Raw genomic sequence first — 21,964 nt, 5'->3', positions numbered from 1 at the left:
CTCAAGCTGCATGGTTGGCCATGTGAGAGTCCCCTCCCTTAACTACCAGGCCACATACTGGCCCCCTCAACTGAACATTTCTAAGTCATTTATAAATATGAAAAAAATTGGGAACCAGCAGTTAGCGTAATGGCTATGTCGCTGGACTCCCACGTAGTCGACCACGGTTCGTGTCCCGGACCCGGTGGCTTAAAACTCACGCCGGGCGGGTGTGCGTGCGTGCCCAAGATCCCGAGAGGAGAATGGAGGAGAAGGGATTGCGGCGTGACCATCCCCCCTGGGGGGTGATTTCTTGCTTTCTGTCTCTATGTCTGTCTCTGTCTGTCTGGCGAGCGCACGCACCCTACAGTGAAAATCTCTCAAAAAAAAAATGTTCAACTTATATGTAATCATATTACACAGATTTCTGATTAAAACAATTATAAACTGCTAATACATACTGAACAGAATGGCCAATATAAAAAAAAAGAAAATTCTAACAAAGGTGATGAAAATTTGAAACCCAAATTACATGAAAAAATATAAATTGTTAAACATCTTTTTGAAAATTGACAGTATTTACTAAAGTTGGAAATGCCAATACTCTGAATCAGAGTTCACTTTTAGAAATATAAGCAACTGATAATTTATCTACACATATTCCATTTTTTTTTAAGAGAGTGGTTTTTGCTATAGTGTGTGTGTGCTTGCCAGAAAGAGAGAACGTGAGAAATCACTTTTCTCCATGGTTGATGGGGTTTGGGGCATCCACAAATATGCACCTGACAAGAGTTTCAAGCTACTGGGTCTGAGACTCAAACTGTGGTAAGCCATGTGGGAGTCCAGTGCCTTAACCATGATGTCCCCTGTTGACCCCCATACTCCAAAATTCTTATACCTCAATACTCACACAAATACCAAAATAGGCCATAAATTGAAAGCAAGACAGAAGAATCCTTAATTGAAAAAGAGCTTGCACATTGATGTTTATTGCAGCATTATTCACAATTGCTAAGACATGGAACCAACCCAAATGCCCAGGAACAGAGAAATGGATTGAAAAAGTGTAGCACATATACTCTATGGAATACTACTCAACCATAAAAAGCAACAGGACCCTGGCTTTTGACAGTAAGTGGATGAATATGGAAGATTTACTGCTGAGTGAAGCAACCCAGGCTATGAGGGAGAGACATTGTATGTCTCCACTTGATATATACCGAACGTCCACACTCTATGGCTGAAACTGAATGACTAGAGGATATAGGAACACAGAAAATGGTTAGAGACCAGATACAGTATGGGAAGAGGGTGGGTGAAGGAGGAAAGCTGAGGAAAGACATTAAGGAGAGAAATAGAGAAGCAAGGCATTTGTGGGACAAAGAAAAGGTTATTATCTGTTGAAGATAGCGTGCATAATATTCTCAACTGGACTGGTGAGAAATATATACATGTTGGAATATTCACTTTATAAGGTAAGTGACATATATGATTGAATGTATAAAAGAAATTGAAATAAAAAATAATCTTAGATCAAAAAAAAAAAGAAAGCAACTCAAATACCCACCAAAACTACATTGACTACTGTAAATGGATACAATGGGATATTATATAGCAATGAAAACAAATAAATTATAGAAACAGCAGTTTATATATATTTAGTGAACAGAGCCAGACAGAAAATAAGGCTGCTATATGATTACTTTTTTGTAAGTTCCAAAACACAAGTCAAATAAGCTTTTATGTTTAGTGTGCATACTAAGGCATGCAAGGAAGTTAGTTATTGCCAGAAAAGTTAGGGCAATGTTTTTCTCTGAGGAGAGAAAGAATGCAGAAGTTGAGGATGAGAATGAAGTGTCTTTGAGGAAGCTAATGATATTCTCTCCTTATTTGTATTCTAATTATATAAATTAACTTTGATACCCCATCAAGTTGTATATTTTTATTTTGTGTATTTTCTCTGTGCCATATTTTATAATGAAAACAATTAAAAATTATTTACGATAAATATCTCCTTGCTGGTTTAATTCTATCTTTTTTCAAATAGTCTACTCCTATTCGAAATGACTCTAAATTGCAGAGTTTGGAGTATCACTGCTATTGCACAAGAATTTTGGACTCCATTATGAAGAAGAAATAACAGCTGCCAGATGAGTGAATTCAGGATACATAATAGAATGAGATCTTAGCATGGCAGATAAAAGTTTATGCATGTGGGAACAGCAGATGAATAAAGGTTATATCATTGGACTCCCACATGATGGACCACTTCGAGTCCTGGACCAGGCAGCTTGAAACTCACAAATCCTGAGAGGAGAATGACGAAGGGATTGTGGGATGGTCATCTCTCCTGGGGTGGGTGATTTCTCACCTTCTGTCTGGTGATATTTTTGAAATACAATGGTATAGTCAGAGGAAAAGAGGCCTATCAGTAAAATGTCCAGCCATCATGACTTATGTGCTGAGCTCTTTGGAGGTGATGTAGAACCACAGTCAGGTGGATGCTGAAAATTGTTCATTCACAGGTGAAAAGAGACAAACTGGGTGTCTGGCTGACATGCAGTGGTAGAACATGTGGCTCACCAGGAAAGTACCAGGTTAGTAACTGGATACCTCCCTGAGCAATCATAATAAAAGATAAGCAAATTGTAGTAGATTCATACAATGGAAACTTAGAAACCTAAAGGCCCTTGTTTTGGATACATGGATTTGACAACATAGATTTGAAGTGGTAGTATACAAAAAAAACTTATTTTAAAAATTAAATTTGGGACCAGCAGTTGGCATAATGGCTATGTCGCTGGATTCCCATGTAGTTGACCGTGTTTCAAGACTCCGTGGCTTAAACTCATGCCAGGTACGTGTGTGTGTGTGTGTGTGTGTGGGTGTGTGTGTGTGTGTGTATGTGTGTGGCCAAGATCCCGAGAGGAGAATGGGGGAGAAAGGCTTGCAGCATGGCCATCCCCCCTGGGGGGGTGATTTCTTGCTTTCTGTCTCTGTCTCTGTCTTTCTGGTGAGTTTATGCACCCTATAGCAAAAAAACCTCTTCAAAAAAATTAAATTCAAGATTGTATATTAGTTAGCATAGTTCAACTGATGCAATAAGGAAGCCTTAGATGTAACACAAATGAAAACTTCTTACACTCCGTGTAATAGAGGCAATGTGAAAAGCTGTCAGTGATCCAGCCTGATGTGAGCACCACCATATTCAACAGTTCGCTACTTTTTTCGTATGGGAAACCACTGAGAAGCCCTGGTGGGATTGTTTCAGGAGCCAAGACTTGAATAGATACAAGTCACTTTCACACATACTTCATTGGCTAGCACACAATCACATAGACATACCTAATTGCCAAGGAATCTGTTAAGTTTATTTCGCTATGTGCTAGCTCTTGACTAAATACTGCTTCAATCTGAGATGAAGAAAAATAGAATGATCTTGGCTAGGGAATCTCTCTGTAAATTCATTACTGCGGCACCAGTTTAGCCTCGACTACCACAGCAATGTTATAAATGGCCTTCACAGGCCCCCCCCACCCCAATTCAAAGTAGACTTTTAAAACACAAGTCTTACCATATCACCCAGTCAGCTTACTACTCTGTAGTAGGTATCTAGTATTTTTTAGGTGAAGATCCTTAACAGGTTCTATGAATTTTTGAATGACCTGAACTTTTCTTATATTGTCCAGTCCTTTACTCCTATTGCTTTCTCAAGCCCTTGTGGGCCTCCTGCGTTATATACAAGCTATTATGGTTTGCCTCCTTGAATACCTACAATCCATCATGCTTTCTTTCACCTCTTAGTGTTTCCATGTCTCGAATTCTTATCTTTCCTCTCTTTATCTACTTAATCTATTATCAGTCAAGTCTAGTTTTAAAAAATACCCCATAGGCCCGTGGTGGCTGCTAAGAGGCTATACTCTGCAGGGTGGGATCGCATGGGAGACCTGGTTTCAATTCTCGATTCAAATTAAAAGGCCAGTTGGTGGCATGTGCCTGTAACCCAGCAACCCAGGAGGTTGAAAAAGGAGGATCCCACACTTGAGGCTAGTAAGAGCTTGTTTGAGAAATGAGCCAGGCATGGTGGCACTTTCCTGTCATCTCAGTTGGGAGACTGACAAAAGGATGGCAACGAGGTAAAACTCTATCAAATTAAGTATAGAAACAAATTAAATTAAAAAAAAAAGTTCCCTTAAGGAAAAAATTTTTTTTTTTTTGGAGAGATTTTCACTGTAGGGCGCGTGCGCTCGCCAGACAGACAGAGAGAGACAAAGAGATAGAAAGCGAGAAATCACCCCCCAGGGGGGATGGTCACGCCGCAATCCCTTCTCCTCCATTTTCCTCTCGGGATCTTGGGCACGCACGCACATGCGCCCGGCGTGAGTTTTAAGCCACCGGGTCCGGGACACGAACCGCGGTCGACTACGTGGGAGTCCAGCGACATAGCCATTACGCTAACTGCTGGTTCCCAAGGAAAAATTATTTAGTGACTCTTATATCTCAAGGCTAAATTAGTTTCCTGGATTAAGAGTTACATAAAACCGTACACACGTTCCTTGATAAAACATGCATATAAATAATAAAATATTTAAATAAAGGATCAGCAGATGGTATAATGGTTACATTGCTGGATTCAAATATAATTGACCATGGTTTGAGTCCCAAACCCGGCAGCTTAAGACTTACACCAGGCATGTGGGTGTGCATGCCCAAAATTTCATGAGGCGAATGGAGAAGGGATTGGAGCATGGCCATACACTCTGGGGAGTGATTTCTCACTTTCTGTCTTTTTCTCTCCAGTGAGCATTTGTGCCCTATAGCAAAAATCTCTCTAAAAACAAACAACAACAACAACAAAACTTAAGTATTAGAATTCTTTCTACATGTCTAAGTGTTTCAAAGGCAGCAGCTATGCAAGTTTTGCCAAACACTTTCTATTTCAGAGATGATCACATAGCAGGTACTTAATTGAGGGAATGGTTTACTGTCTGATGGAAGAGTGTCAAATTACATATTTTCAAAAATACTTACTTGATTTAAGAGAATCATAGCAACCCTACCAAATAATTGTTATTATTCTTAAATATTCTTGAAAAATACAAAAATTCATGAAGTCACTATCATACCATGAGTAACAGCACACCCTAACCCTTGTATCTCTTTACAATAAAATATGTCATATACTACAGCATGGAATTTAAGGGGTTTATTATTTTGCATAAATGTAAGAAATTGTTAGGATTCTATTACTACTTATAATTTCCTAATTTTTGCAATAAAGAACAGACATGATTTCTAGTTACACAGATTATTTCATATTAAAACAACTATACACCTCTGCCTCCCACCACAAAGCAACGACACTTGATTAAGATTGATAGAATACATAAAATGAAGCAATAAACATTTTCAAATGACAAGAATGCATGTAAACAAGACAAATAGGTTATGGAACTGTATATCACAACAGAGTAAAAATAAAAGGGGTGACGTCAATCTTATATTTTAAGAAAAAGATCCAGGGGCTGGAAGGTGGTGTCATTGTTAAGGGTGCTGGACCACATGGCTGACTGCAGTTCAAGTCCTAGACCTGGTGGCTTGCTTTCTCACTCCCCCCCTCACCCACTTCTCTCTCACTCTATCTCTCTGGTTAAATTTTTTTCACAACAGAGTAAAAATAAAAGGGGTGACGTCAATCTTATATTTTAAGAAAAAGATCCAGGGGCTGGAAGGTGGTGTCATTGTTAAGGGTGCTGGACCACATGGCTGACTGCAGTTCAAGTCCTAGACCTGGTGGCTTGCTTTCTCACTCCCCCCCTCACCCACTTCTCTCTCTCTCTATCTCTCTAGTTAAATTTTTTTTTTAAAAATGAATATATAAATAAAGTTAAATAAAATAATTCTTAAAAAAAAAAAATCCAGTAAAAGAAAAGTAGGTGCACAGCATAGCATCATGTTATTGTTGAGATGAAGAATATGTTAATACCCTTGAGTTGGCTAGCGCACTGCATGCATGCTTTAACAATGCTATCATGGAACCAGTAGTTAGTGTAATGGCTATGTCACTGGACTCCCATATAGTCGACCGTGGTTTGAGTCCCGGACCCAGTGGCTTAAACTCATGCCGGGCGCGTGTGTGTGCGTGCCCAAGATCCTGAGAGGAGAATGGAGGAGAAGGGATTGCAGCATGGCCATCTCCCCTGGAGGGTGATTTCTTGCTTTCTCTCTCTCTGTCTCTGTCTGTCTGGTGAGTGCACGTGCCCTATAGCAAAAAAAAAACTCTCAAAAAAAAAAAGAAATGCTATCATAAGGCCAGCCAGAGGCTTGGTGGTTAAGGCAGCTTTATCCCACCTGAACAACGGCATGGTTCTAGTACTGGATCAGGTGGCTTACAAAACATGTTGGTGTGTGCATATGCATGCCCAAAATCCCAAAAGGAGAATGGAGGAGAAGTGACTGCAGTGTGGCCATCGCCCATGGCAGATACTTTCTCCCTCTCCCTCTCTTTCAATCTGTCTCCAGTGAATAGGCCCTCTAGCAAATAGGTACAAATACATACACACATACACACACACACACACACACACACACACACACACACACACGGTACTCCTCAAAAAAGCACAACAATGAAATGTAATTAAGAAATTATAAAATAACCAAGTATTTGAATGCCCTAAATTGTGAAATTTGGTTCATTTAAAAATTCTTAATGTTTTAAATATACATAAATATAATATATAGGCAGAGTGTTCATAAGGTATATTGCTCTCTAGAATTTATTACTTATAAATCATAAAATGTGTACAGAATTTGCATAGATATATAATGCTCATTATTGATATAAAAATTATATATCCAAAGTGAAAAATGGTGCTAGGATAATAAGAGGGTTCTCTATATTTATGTGTTTCCTTATGTATCTAATTAATGAAAATATATTGAATTAATATTTTAAGTGTAGAAATGTTACAATTAGAGAGGCATGGGACAAAAACATCATTGGGTTTTTTATTACAATAATCTTGCTTGATTCCCATTTAGTCACTTAGACGTAACTGGAAATTATCTTGATAGTTCAGAAACTTAATATTCTTTTCCATAAAAAAAGAGCCATCAATAGCTAATTTATGGGGACCAGGTGATATTGTGGCAGGTGAACTCCCATATGACTGACCAGGGTTCAAGTCCCAGACCTGAAAGCTTGCTTTCTCACTTTACCTTTCTCTGTCTCACTCTGGTGAGCACACGTGCTCCATAGCAAGTTATAAAATGTTCACAATAAAAATAAAATTAAACAATGCTTTAGAAAAAATATTATATATGTATTAATACATAAACTAATCTGATTAAATGAGAAACTACTTGTAACAAAACTGAAGCACTGCTTAGTATAGACACTCAATAAACCTTAGATCCTGTCTTGTCATCTCTTCTAGTATATTTAGCTTATCAAATAAAGTTCAAGTCATCCTCAATACTTTTTCTCTCTTTTTCTAGTTTCCACTATTCAAAAATGTCACTAGTATTGTTTTACCTACAAAACTTTTATTTATTCACTTTCTATTGCTCTATTCCTTTTGATAATTCATTTATACTATTTTATGTCATCAAAGCATATCAATTTATTTCATAATCTTTTATTTTCAGAAAGATTTTTGCTATAGGGTATGTGTGCTAGCTGGAGAGACAGAGAGACAGAAAGCAAGAAATCACCTCCCCAGGAGGATGACCATGCTGCAATTCCTTCTCCTCCACTCTTCTCTCAGGATTTTGGATGTGCATGCACACATGCCTGGTGTGAGTTTAAAGTCACTGAGTTTGGGACTCAAACCTTGGCCAACTATGTGGGAGTCCAGTGATATCACCATTACATCGTCTGATCCCTCATCATTTTATTGAATTGCATCTTCACTTCCTTACTTACAAAAAAAGCCCGATTCATTTCTTCCATGAGAGAGATAAAGTAAAAGCTAGAGAGAGGGCCAGAGACAGACTCCTGCAAAAGGCTTTCCATGCCAAGATCCACACTGAGTTTCCAGTGTCCCAGATCATTGGCACACATACACAGTCACTGATGGGAGAAATCCTGGGCCACAAACTGCAGACCTTTCCCACATGAGAACAGCTGCATTGCCACCGCATTCTCACCTGTCCACCCCCCCACTTCCCTATTTTCTCTGACTTATAACTGCATAACTTAAATTCTAGCCTATGGACTATTTGAATTCCAGTGAAATAATAAACATCTCAAATGAACATGCTCCAGGGTTTGAAGAGTAAGTAGGCAGAATATGATTTCAGGAAAGAATGACAACTTACCTGAAAGGGCTGTGGTGGCCATGTTCTTTGATATATTTGAATCAGGAAAATGATTTATGGAAACTGATAATAGATTTAATTGCAGACATAGTAACTGGAACCTGTTTCTCAGATATCTAGATGAAATTGCCCAGTGCATGACTTAATATGCTAACAAGTAAATATTTAGAGGCAATTACTATTACAATTTTATTCATGATACAGAGTGTATGTGCATACACAAGAGAGCACCCTTCAGAGTCTCATCACGACATGATCCCACTTCCCTCACCCTCCACGCTGTTGAGATTTTGGGCACACAAACACAAGCGTGCAGAGTGCTTATAAGCCAACCCATGAGCCAAACCAGCAGCTAACTATGTGGCTTCCAACACTGCAGTTGTGTGTGTTAACAAATGTGCTATCAGGCTGGGCCGGAGTTGGGGACAATTATTATGGTGAGATCTGTTGAAGCCAGTGATTTGAATTAAATACTGGTTTTAAATCTGCAGGCAATAAAAGAGAGTCAACAAAGAGATTAGAGTGAAGAAACAGAAAAAGGATGAAATTCCAGGAAAAGGAGGATTTCAAAGGGTAAATGTCTAGTAGTTTTACAGTTTAAAGAAAATAAATAAATGAAGTGCCAAACATGTCATTAGATAGATAATGTCACACACCTTGGTGGCTTTTACTAGAGCATTTTAACAATGTTGTGGGCAGAAATCTAACGGGAGGAGAGTGGGTATAATAATTTAGAAGTAGATTATAAATGATATTCTCAACTCCCCTGGGTATGAAAGTAATAAAAAAATACAAATAAATTATTTCAGTTTTTTTTTTTTTTTTGCTTTTATTTAATGTGAGAGAGGTTAGAAAATATTTATAGAAACTTGGGAAGGGCCAAAGAGAACAAAAAGGTAAAAATTTACACAGTGAACAACAAATGATGTGAAGATCAAGAGCAGATACAAAGGTGTCACATTAACATAGAATACAGGTCAGCATAATTTCTTCTTTGAAATGGAAAGAAATGAATTGAAACAAATTCATAATAAAGGTCAAGGGCTACGCAGTGACACAGTAGTAAAACATCATGCTCTAAGAAACAATCTCATATGGAAAGATTCCCAGTTCAAGTCCAAAGATCTTCCTATGTGTGCAGGGCATGTGTCTGCCATGATCCGGGGCTGGCTGAAGGCTAAGGGTGGATGATGGCATGAAGATCTTGTTGCAAGTGTTTCTATCTCTCTTTTGTTCATGAAAGAAATACAGTTGAAAAGGGTGCTAGAATGAGTGATTAGGTAGGCAATTTCAATAGAGAAATGTAAATACTAAAAAAAAAAAAAAAGACTGAATGTTTATTATTGAAAATACACTATCTAGGGACCAGCAGATGGTGTAATGGTTATGTCTCTGGACTCCCACATAGCTGACCACAGTTCAAGTCCTGGACCTGGCAGCTTTTAAAACTCAGGCCAAGTGCGTGTATATGGGTGCTCAAAATCCCTAGAGGAGAATAGAGGAGAAAGGATTTTCAGATGGCCATCCCCTCCCGGGGAGTGATTTCTCGTTTTCCATGTCTCTGTCTCTCTGGCAAGTGCAAGCACTGTATAGCAAAAATATCTCTCTCAAAAAAAAAAAAAAAAAAAAAAATAAAACGTTTTATCAAAAAAAGCTCTCTTAAAAAAAAAAAAAAAAAAACAAATAAAAAAGAAAGAAAGAAAAAAAAGAAAGAAAAAGAAAATAGAAAATACACTATCTGAAAGAAAAAAATAAAGAACCATCAAGCTGAACACCTAAAACAGATGCTAAGGAAGGAAGGATCAATGAACTTAAAAACTGGGCACTAAAAATCATTGGACTGAAAAATATGTGGAAGAGAAAAGGATGCTAAAAATAGAAAAGATTTTCTATGATCCATGGATAAATACTGAATTGTGATTGTATGTGTTGTTCAGAATTCCAGAAAGTAGCAGATGACTATTTGGCAGAAACAAAATATTGCAAAACATCATTCCGTAAGTCTCAAAAGTTCCCATTATCACATGTGTAATTAATTTTTAAAAATTCACAGCTGGGACACTAAACATAATGCTAGAAACCAAAAATTGAAATAAAAGTGCTATAAAATAGTTAGGCAAAAGGTATGTTGTGAACTTATTATACACATAGAGGTACCATACTAACAATAATGGTAAGAATGAGTGCTAACTGCCAAAGAGGAAGATTGAAGCAGGGATAGTGAAAAGAATTTATAGCACCAAAATTAATCCTTCTATAATTATTTAACCAATGGAAATAGATCAGAAATAAAGACAAAGTACAGATGTTACATGAAATTAAGCAACACAGACGGGGACCAGCAGGTGGCATGATGGTTAAGGCGCTGGACACTCCCATATGGCAGACCATGGTTTGAGCCCTGGACCTGGTGACTTGCTTTCTCACTTTCTCCTCTCTCTCTGATCAAAATAAATGAATAAACAAAATTAAAAATAATTATTAAAAAAAAGAAATTAAACAACACAGAAATTGAGCCAAGAGAAAGCAGTAATAGAAATGAGATATAAATGACTCTTTAACAAAGGTTCAAAGTTAATTTAATAAAGAAATTATAAACTTTTATTAAACAAATAGTCCTAAAACACTAGATAGTGTTAAGGGGGAAAAAATCTCTTAATTTCTACCACATATAATATGTGAAAATGTAATCATTACTGGTTCCTAAATCTAAAGATGAAAGTATTTTAGCTTACGCATGAAAGTTTAGGTAAGTAAAACTCTGAGAAGTGTAATCCACATCCATACATGTGGATTATTTTTCCCTTATTTTCATAGGTAGGTAGCTAAAGCTTTCTCAGATAGAAAAAAAAAAATCTACCTTTTGTTAAAAACAGTAACTTGTACTTCATTAACATTGAAAATGTCCTCATCTAAAGACTCTTAAGAAACTTTAAAAGCAAGCCATTACTGGGAAAAAATATTCATAATGAATATATTTGATCAAGGATTTATATGGATATTACAAGAGGAATATCTCCATAGTGAAAATGGAAACAGCATGCTTTTCTATGTAAAAAACAAAATGAAACAAACAAAAACATAGTAAAACTTGGTGGCTTAAGACCACCATTTTATTCTTTGCTGCAACCATGGGCTGACAGCAATCGGGTGGGCAGTTCTTCTGCCCTGTGATAGCAGCAGGGGACAAAGTCACCATGGAAATCAAATGGGCTACAATGCCAAAAAATAGCTCATGTTTAAGTCTGATCCCTAAGGCTCCTTCAGGTGGTTTTTCTCTCTAGGTGGCATCTCAGCCTTCTGGCCTCTCTTTCCACCAGGATAATTAGCCTTCACAGGAGGCAGTGAGCATGCTGGAGCATCAGAGCAGGAGATGTTGGGCAGTTAGGTTCAGGCCTGGAACTGGTACAGCATCACTTCTGCCATGTGTAATTGGTTATAATGAGTCACAGAACCACCTGGGATTTAATGTGGGCAAGGACTATCTAAGGTAGGAATACTAGGAAAAGTGATTCATTGGGAAACATTTTTGGAAACTAGATGGCGCACAACCTAATTAAAAAATATGAGCAGCCAACCCTTGGTATAGCAGTTAAAGATGCTGGATCTCATACGGTCAACTGTACAGTTTAAGTTCTGAACCAGGCAGCTTGAGAAACATACTGTGTGTGTGTGTGCATGTGTGCCCAAAATCCCAAAAGGAGGAAGTGATGGAGAAGAGACTGGGACATGACCATCTCCCATGGGGGTGGGTGTGCTTTCTAATCTTCCCTCTTTCTCTCTGTCTCTCTGTGGTAAATGCATACACCCACCGGCAAATTAAGAAAAATAAATACACATACATACACACACACACACACACACACACACACACGGCCAAAAACTTGAGCCAGCCCTCCCCGCCCCCCCACAAAAAGCGTAAGGATGGCCAATATGTCTATGAATGGTGCTCAATATCATTAGCTATAAATCAAAACCACTCTGAAATATCATTCACTTTCACTTACATGACAAAAACAATACCATCCTTCCAATTTTGGTAAGAATGTGGAGAAATTGGAACTTTCATGTGAAGCTGGTGGGAATATAAGACAGTAAAAACATTTTTGAAAACAATTTGCAGTTTCTTGTAATAAAGTTTATGTACACCTACTTTATGACTCCATGCTCCCCCCCGGGATTCCTATGTTCAGTCATTTTAACAGGATTAAGAGGACAAAAAAACTTTATCTTATTATGGTGTGGAAAAGTGCACCCTTGGGATGTGATAGTCTTTGGGATGGGCCTCCAGGACTGCGTTCTGCATGAGCAGAGGGAATGAAATCAAAAGAGCAGAAAGTCATGTGGAGATGGACAACGCTTTCCTCTGCTAAAATTTCTGCTTTCCACTATGCTGTGATACTCTTGAACCTCCCAGTCTTCATAACAGTGACTTTTGCAGATAAACTTTTCTATTTTTTATAAATCTCCCAGTCTGATATATCTCTTAGCAATGAAGAAACAAACTAAGACAATGACACAGCAATTTCATGCCCAGATATCTACCCACAACAAAACACATTTCTTACTGAAACGACTTGTAAAAATGTATTTATGGAATTTTTATTTCAAATGGCCATAATGTAGAACAATTCATACATCTATCAAGAGGTAAATGGATAAACAAACTGAGATGTACTCGACATGCAGAAAACTACTCAGCATTCAAAAATGAGAGATCACACATCACCACCACACAAAACACCATGGATAAATCTCAAAACATTGTGTTGTGCAAAGAAGCCAAACACAATTAGCTTCATAAGTCATTTATAGGAAGACCTAGGACAGCAAAATCGAGCTAGAGTAATAGAAATTCTGTCAGCAGTTTACTAGGACGAGAGAATGTTGCTCACACTGGTGCATAACGGAACTTTCTGAGAACATCAGGTCATTAGCTACCTTGTTCCATATTTTTCAAATCTTAATTAAGATTATATACACTCTATCATACTATTGGCTTAAATGCATCCAGTTTATATTATTTGTGACATATAAATTCAAAGTTCACTGATGCAATAACCTAATGGCTATTAGAATATGCTATACATTTTAAGCTGTTTTCACTTGCAAAATGACAATTTTGATGATACCTTTCATTTCAATTCTAGATGTTTCTAGCATATATTGCAGTGAGACAGACTTGATGACTAAAATTCTAATTAAGTCTCTCATCTTTAGAAGATTAAGTTGTAACGAGAGGTTCAGGAAAGACAATGGATAAAAATAATAGAATCTCCCTTTTTTCTATCCACTTAGGAAAAAAGTATCTTCTATTTCATGGAGAAAATAATTGAATATACTTTTCACGTCCACTTGGAATATTAAATGACAGCAATACAGGATATGCTAATCCTACATTAATTTACTGCATATGAAAAATATAAGGATTTATGTGAGAGTGCCGTATGAAGAAGAATAGTATTTCAAGTATCCTCACAACTCTCAAATAGACTGTAAGAAATGCTGAAAAGCTAGACGAAGGGTTCTCTACCTCTGAAAATTCATAGACAAACAGATTAAGAAGAATATAACTGGTCGAAAGGCAACTCTCTTGAGATTATTCTAAGGTACAGGGTAGAGTGCCCTTCTAATCTGACTTACTTCCATCAGCAGGTAAGGGACGTAGGAAAAAAAACAGGCACTGTATAGTAACAATATAAAATGATATGCTGGGAATTACAAAGAAAGAACTGAAGTCTCCAAAAGATCCTGTTATCTATTTCAAAAATTAATTAAATTTTACACATCATCTTGTACATAGAGAGGCCATCAAGCGATTCTATGTCCAGCTGTCCCACAGTCTTCTGGAATTAAAATTTCAGCATCATTGTGAAGACTGTTAAAAATCTCCCTTTTGGGTTTTCATAAAAAGGACATTTTAAAAATCTTTGATAATATCTCTACATTTCAAAAGACACAGATTTTACTTCTGTTTAAGTGAAACTTGGGGAATCTTAATTTTAGATTTGCGTTCTCTTTTTGTTTTGAGATTTATTATTTGAATGCTTAGGGAAGGTTTTTAATAACATTATTTTCTTACATAATAAATTAATAGAAGCCTCATTTTGGATTTTTTTAAAAATAGAAATGCTTTTGAATTCTGTTAGTATCTTTTTCACATTACTACTGAGACATTGAAATGTGCTTATCTATTTACACACACACGTGTGTGTGTGCATATATATGACATGGTGTATAATCAAATAGCTTACATACAGTGTTTAAATTTGTGTTGCTGATTCATAGGAACAATACACTTAATACTATGGAGTTTTCAACAATTTTATTTAATGGTAGGAGATGCCACAAAAATTAAACATGTCATATCTATATTTAAAATCCATTTGGTCCATCTTGACACTAATCCAGGCTTTAAGGCCAATGTATTCTTTTTTAAGAGTTATTTAATTTTATTTATTATTATGATGATTTTTTTTAAAACTTGCTATAGGACATGTGCACTCACCCCAGAGGGAGAGAGAGAATGAAGAAGCAAGCCATCATATCCAAGACTGAACTGGATGGCCACGTCGGAGTCCAGTGCCTTAATGACCATGCCACCTGTTGGCCCCAGCCAATGTTTTCTAAAAGGAGAGTAAAAAGGTAAATTCAAAATAGCTTCATAGTAATATATAGTAAATGAGTAAAACTAGATTATCAATAGTAAAACTTGCAAAGAGACCTAAAATATAAAGTTAACTGTCTGTACTATACAGAGTAGCTAGAAATGATTAGAATCACCTAGTTCTCTAAAATTAGAATACCCACAATTAGCTTTATGGTGCTTATCATAGGAAGAAATTATTTACCTCATAAATTTTTATTCTATTGGGTGAAATTACCTATACTGAGTAACAGTGTTACAGATTTACTAGTCCAAGACTTCAATTCATTCGAATTCAAGATACTTAAAATATTTTGCATGATTTTGATAGGAAAGCCTTCCAATTAGTTCCATAAATAATACTCAACAAGGTTTAAACAGGAAAACTCAAAATTGACCAGGGCTGTGTTGCCAATACCACTCATCACACACACACACATTGTATAACTACCTGTATTACCTTCTTTCTCTTATCCCCTTTAATCCTACCAGAAAGATAGAAACCTTAAAGGCTCCGTGGAGCATGGCTCATTTTACTGTCCCTAAGATAATGTCATAAGCAACATTAATTCTTGGGCCAGCCAGGTGCTGTGGTGGTTGGGGTGGATAGATCCCACATTGCCTACAACATGGTTCGAGTCTGAGCCCCCGCAGCTTAAGAAACATGGGTATGTGTGCATGTGTGCCCAACATTCTGAGAGGAGAATGGAAGAGATGGAATTGTGGCATGGCCATTCCACCAAAGGGTGCTTCATCACTTTCTCCCTCTCTCTTTGACAAGTGCCTGCAGCCTACAGAGAAAAAAAAAGTGGGAGGAGGGAAGCATTAGTTCTGTTTAGCTTTTAGTCTACTTTCCTTTCCACTTAGCAGCTGTTACTGACAAAGATAAAACAACACTAACAACACACTTATATCCCTTTTAATTGGGATAATATATTCTATGAGACCTGGTTAATGTAGAAGTCCCAGGGCAAAACCTTTGATGTCATTACAAAGTTAGGTAATAGCTCGGACTTGATAAATGGCAATATCTAGCTCCAGATAACTTAGTGTGTAAATACGGTGAGAGAAAAAAAGCTGCTGGAGCCTAGGATGTGGTCTGACATTCGTAGAGGTGACCTGGGGAAAGTTCAGCACGTATGAAAAGACAATCCCAAGAGATGAGCAGCCGAGACACGGAGCTGGAACCGGAATATCTGATGAGGAAATTCACAATGAAAGTCTGGTCTTGGCTTTACATGAGTAGCATGATGAGAGGCTGAACATGCTAACTCCCTCCATGTACAGGCATGCAAACACACACACATGTACACATGTGCACACATACGCACACTTGGTGTGGCCATGGAAGAGTTGGTGGAGTTGAGGAAGGAGTTAACATAGTAACTCACTTAACATTTTGTTTATGGTCGGTAAACAAGGAACATCCAGTGTGAAATTGATAAATGCCATGCTTAGGTGTAACACACAGGTGATTCTCAAAGAAAGATGATGCAAACTGATCAATATTCCCGGTGTCTCAGGACATATGAAATTAGAGTACTCAAATATCTCAGTCTCACAGGCCTCAGACTCTTATTTTCTATTCATACAGAAAACCTAGGGAAGTGATCAGGTATGCCCAGAACAGGTAGATTTTCTATTGCACTCTGGTTTTGGCTAAACACATAGTGGCAGCTTGAAATCATCTCTTTCTCTTGATTCAGTGTCTCACATGAAAAATCTGTAGAAATAAAATAGTGCCTTCGTCTCGCAAGGATAGTCAGTGTCGTTAACAAAAATTCCTACACCTCATCTAAGACTCCACACACAGTTCCCTTCCAGTTGAGGAAATCCACACATGCTAAAGTTTAGCAGGGATAAGTTACTTGGGGATATCTTATATGATTGAAGAGAGAACTTTAAAATTTTTATGACCAGCAAGGCTGACCTTGTGTATTTTAATTTAAAAATGAAAATTGTGTTTTCCGTACTATTTAAACTACCTTCTCCTCTTCCTTGTTGCCTTCTGTGATAAGATGGATTCGAAGCCTTGAAGTGCAGAAGCCAAGAGTTTGAAATAGGAGAGATAACATGTATATTGCTTAGAAAAAGCAACATATTGTAGAAAAAAAAAAAAAAGAAAGAACCCAGGGTCTGTGAGGCTTGCCAGTAGGTCAGGAATGCATATTAAATGATATGGGCAGGCTCGTGGCTGAGGTGTTCATTTACAGATGTGAAACAGGAGGGTCAGCAGTTGACAACTAGAACTTCCAAACTCCTGAACCAAATGAATAAGAAGTTTATATGCACTTACAACTACAATGGAAACAAATAGAAAAAAGATAGAGAGACTAATCGGAGGAAAATTATTTTTGAAGTCAGAACACCATACTGTGCTAAATTATCTTTTCTGGTTGCTGCGTAATGAATTTTAAATCAATAGTTCTAGTGTACACTTACATATAAAATTTTCTGCAAATGTATTTTACTTTTTAACATTGTGGATAAAGCTGCTGTAGCAGAAAATTGCAAATGATTCAGAAATGGAAAAGAACAGACGAGAAATTCTCAAACAACTTACAAAAATAAGGTGGAAGGATTTGGGTAGGGAGATATCAAGATAACTTTTTTTCTGGAGAGAAAAACATTAATTTTATAGCATATGCCTCATTTGTGATGGTGATGTCCAAAAAGATTTCTTTCTAAATCTTTGGCTTTTTTTTTACATTGACCACAATGCTGCTATGTGTGTCATTTCATCTAGGTTAAGTGAAAAATTTGAAACATCTGAATCTCCCTCTCAAAGTTTTATTTGCAACCTCCATAAAATGTCCTACTCTATATGACTCTCTCATAGCTTTGCTTGGCACTCCTACAAGCTTTTTGTTTTGTTTTCCCATAGTGCCCATGTGCTTGCCAGAGAGAGACAGAGAGGAGGAATGTGAAAAATCATCCCCCAGAGGAAGATGGTCATGGCACAATCCATTCTCCTCCTATAATTCTGGGCACACATACACACACACCCAGCATAAGTTTCAAACCAGCAGGTCTGGGACTTGAACCATAGTTGGCCATGCTAGTCCAGCACCTTAACTACCACAGCACCTGTTGGCCCAACAAAATTTGCTTCCCTTCCCTTCCTTTTGGTTATACATATGCTACTAAACACTATTAGTCAAGATTCAATGAGGGATTATTAAGAATGATGTAAGCCTTCTTTTCTCTACCTATCAAGCATTTATTCCATCATTTATTTTTAAATATTTATTTACTAATCATTTTAGTTTGCTATAGGACATGTAAACTCATCAAAGAGAGAGAAACAGAGAGAAAGAGAGGAGGATGGCCACACTGTAATCTCTTCTCTATTATTCTCCTCTTGGGATTTTGGCCAGGTACACACATGGGCACAGCGAAATTTTCAAGCCATAAGGTCCAGGACGCAAACTGTGAGGTCAATCAAGTGAGATCCAGCTGCCTTAACCCCCATGCCACTTGCTGACCGCCATCATTCTCTCTAAATTACATAGTACATGTCCGCGTTATATGTGGGTAGGTATGTGTATGTACATACCCATATATTTGTATACTCTGTCTATGGTCGTTTCTGTATGATACTAAACAGATGTGGAGAAACTCGGCCAAGTAAGTATATAATATCTAGAGAGAAAATTTCGGTTGTTGTCAAAATGATGTCAAACAGTCAAATAAAGTTTTTTCTTCTCTGTAACCAATTGTCCTATTGGGACAGTGAAATTTATTCAACGGGCTCTGCTCTTGTATCTCAAAGATCTGATTAATTAGTAGTTTTTTGTTTTTTTTTTTTCCTTTAAAGCAGTGTTAGCTTCCTTTGTTTGGAATCATTATACTGCACAAACACCCACATTTAATTTCCATCAGTGTATTTATTTTAGAAAACGAGGCTTGCAAGTGGACGGGATGACGGATTCGTAGCTTAACCAGTGAGAACATGCATAAAGCCACGGTCATCCGGCTCCTTTTGTCTCCAGCCCTGTCTTTGCACACACACGAGTCCATGGAGAAAAAAAAGCCTGTTCGTTCACTTACAAATTATATTGTTCTGTGACCACAGCTTCAGACTATCTCCTAAATGCCAACTGTATGTTGGCAATCAAAACAGAGTGGGTACCATCCAAATCCGCATTCTCTTAAATATTCATAACCTCTTTATCACTGAAGAGTTTGCCAATGTTGAGAATTCAGATTCAAACATAGCATTCACAACCCATGAGACACTTTTTCATTAAAAAAGGCCAAGATTGCCATTTAAAATAGAAGATTAGAGGATAAGACAAAAAAAATGTGCAAAAGTTTAGAAGAAAAAAATACAAAGAGAATGGAAAAATAGTGCAAAAGTAGTAAGGCTTTGGACTGAATATTTAATATTGAATACCTTCTATATAATCAACATTGCAAAATCCATGAGCCTATGGAAATAATACATTGATCAACTATCTGGATATGTCATTATTTCCAGTCTGTTATGTCTCAAATGTTGCCCAAAAAACGACAGCTAAAGACATTGCTAATAACATAATGGATTGAGATACAGAGAAATACGTGTTTCAGAATGACATGCATTTAAATATAAAAACCTTTATAATCAAAAATTTTAAAAAGGTGCATTTGAGAAAAAGGTTTTTTAAAATTTTGTATTTTAAGGTTTTGCCACAGGGCGTGCACACTTCTCAGAGAGAGACAGTGAGAGAGAAAGTGAGAAATCACCCCTCAGGGAGATGGCCATGCCACAGTCCCTTTGCCAATCTTCTCCTGGGATTTTGGACATGCACGCATACGTGCATGGCATGATTTTCAAGCTGCAAGTTCTGGACTTGCACCATAGTACGCCATATGGGAGTTCAGTGCTGCAAACACCAGACCACCTATTAGTCCTAAAAAGAGGTTTTTGTTTGTTTGAATTTTGTAATATACTATTGGTTTGTCAGAAAAGTCATGACACATTTTTCTATGTTAATATGACCCGGTATTACTCATTATGACCACTGACATCTCAATGATCAAAACAAAAAAAGAAAAAAAGACTTAAAAGGTAATCTTTTATTGCATTATTATAAGTCGTGAAATCCAGAGAATGTTAATACTTCTTGTTGATTCTCCAACTGACCTAGGTATTGTGGTTCTGATTTTTTTTTTCATCACTTTATAGCTTCATTCATGAAGCTGTCTCTAAATACTGTGTGTGTTTAGATATACTTATTCAAATAAGTTCATAAAGAACTGTATAAAATGCCTTAATATGAACATAATTAAGCCAACAGTATGTTATCAGCTCTTCGTATTAAATAATCATGAGTGGCTCTACTTAATAATTACCGAGATTTGCAATATTTTCCACAGGAATGCTTAAGGGAAATTTTTTCTGAGTGTTTGAATTTTTTAATATGTATTGCATTGGGACCAGCAGATGGTGTAATGGTTATGTCCCTGTACTCCCACGTAGCTGACTGCAGTTGAATCTTGGACCCTTTGCCTTAAAACTCATGCTGGGTGTGTTTGCATGTTTTTCCAATCCCCCTACAAACAGGAGAATGGAGGAAGAGGGATTGTGGCATGACCATCTCCCCTGGGGGATGACTTCTCACTTTCTGTCTCTCTGACGAGTGCACACACCCTATAGCAAAAATCTCTCTCTAAAAAAATGTATTGTCAACCTCTAAATAACAGGCAGAGAGAAAGACTCTCTGAAAGAGAAATAAAGTCTATTTAAGAATAGGCATTGTCATGCAGGATAAACTACAGCACTTTACTTAGGGAGGTTAGAGAAGACAAGGGTTTTTAAAAGGAAAATGAGAAGAAATTATTTGTTTTGGGGAAAATTATCATTGGCTACCAAGATGAATGATAAGAGTGGTATCAGTCTTAGGTTGGACAGGCAGTTTTCAGGTAGATGCTCTCAAAGATGGCGTCCTTGTGTCAGGTTGCAGTGTCTTTGGGCAGGGTTGTGGTTCTGGCAGAGTCTTCTTGAAGGTTCTTGTTATCAGGTATGTTTGCATAAGAATACCCACCTTCCATGCTCTTTCCCAGCTGGGTTTAGTCAGGCTTTTGCACAAGTTGGCACAAATGACTCCAATTTAATTTTGACCAACTTTTACAGTATATTGACTTTTATTTTATTTTCATGTATGTTTCTATATTAGTGAACAAAAAATAAAAAGATGCATCACGTGTTGTAACATATTTTAGGCAATAAATGTGTCTCAAGCCATCAAAATTGGGATGATGCAAGAAAGGGTACTGACCAATCTAAAAAGCTACTAAAAATCCGAAAATATAGTTCAAATATTTTTTTAACAGTAAAACATTCCAGTTATCATAATATAAATTACAAGGGCAAAATTTCTCTGTATTAGCAATAGCGACATATAATAATCACAAGAAAACTCCAGAGTAACAGCAAACAAACAAAAATCAACAAAATCTTCCCGGTGAGATTTTGCTCCAATAAATCAAATTGAATATTTGAGGTATGATGATTTGGGACCATTTGAAAAACCCAAGTGTTCAGCATCAGATTGTAATAGCATGTTTTGCATATTGCGTTTAGACTGTTTGCCATGAAAAGAAAAAGCTACTAACAGCTTTCAGTCAACAGTTCAGGTCAAAGGACATGTCCAGTGAAAATGGTCTGGAGTGAAAATATGGGAATTAACAGCCTGATACAATGAAAGAAGCTTTTGAATCAAGACAGCATTTGAATTCCAGCTGAAACACATATATACTTTGTGCTTTTAATAAAGTTACTCTTTTAGTGCCTCGGTATGTTTTACAAAATACAGAGATAGTATATTCAGGTATCATTTTGAACAATATATGTGACATATTTAATGAAAAAAAAAACAATAATTTAATGCTTAAGTGACTGATGTTATATAGTATAAAAATACTAAGTATATATCTCACGTGTTCACTTATTTAATCCTCATAATAACTCAGTGAGCAAAACACTAGCATAAAGTCTATTTCGCAGATTAAGGAACTGAGGCAGAAAGATGT

At 37.0% G+C, this 21,964-nt stretch overlaps 1 long non-coding RNA gene across 3 annotated transcripts; it reads left to right on the top strand.

The window, feature by feature from the left end:
- The first annotated feature begins 2,501 nt into the window (after window positions 1–2,501).
- On the top strand, window positions 2,502–14,911 carry LOC102490503 (uncharacterized). Of its 3 annotated transcripts, XR_001369841.1 has the most exons (4): window positions 2,502–2,576; window positions 8,793–8,874; window positions 13,600–13,956; window positions 14,795–14,911. It is a non-coding gene; the product is annotated as an uncharacterized LOC102490503 (long non-coding RNA). The 3 variants fall into 3 exon arrangements; XR_001369840.1 differs by lacking the exon at window positions 14,795–14,911 and having other exon boundaries at window positions 13,600–13,971; XR_001369842.1 differs by lacking the exons at window positions 13,600–13,956; window positions 14,795–14,911 and adding an exon at window positions 10,239–10,299.
- The last annotated feature ends 7,053 nt before the right edge of the window (window positions 14,912–21,964 follow it).

The sequence above is a fragment of the Tupaia chinensis genome, unplaced genomic scaffold (assembly GCF_000334495.1).
Source record: "Tupaia chinensis unplaced genomic scaffold, TupChi_1.0 Scaffold148271_1, whole genome shotgun sequence".
NCBI lineage: Eukaryota > Metazoa > Chordata > Mammalia > Scandentia > Tupaiidae > Tupaia > Tupaia belangeri.
The sequence above is the reverse complement of the archived record's forward strand: the minus strand, read 5'-3'. Positions and strand labels throughout refer to the sequence as shown.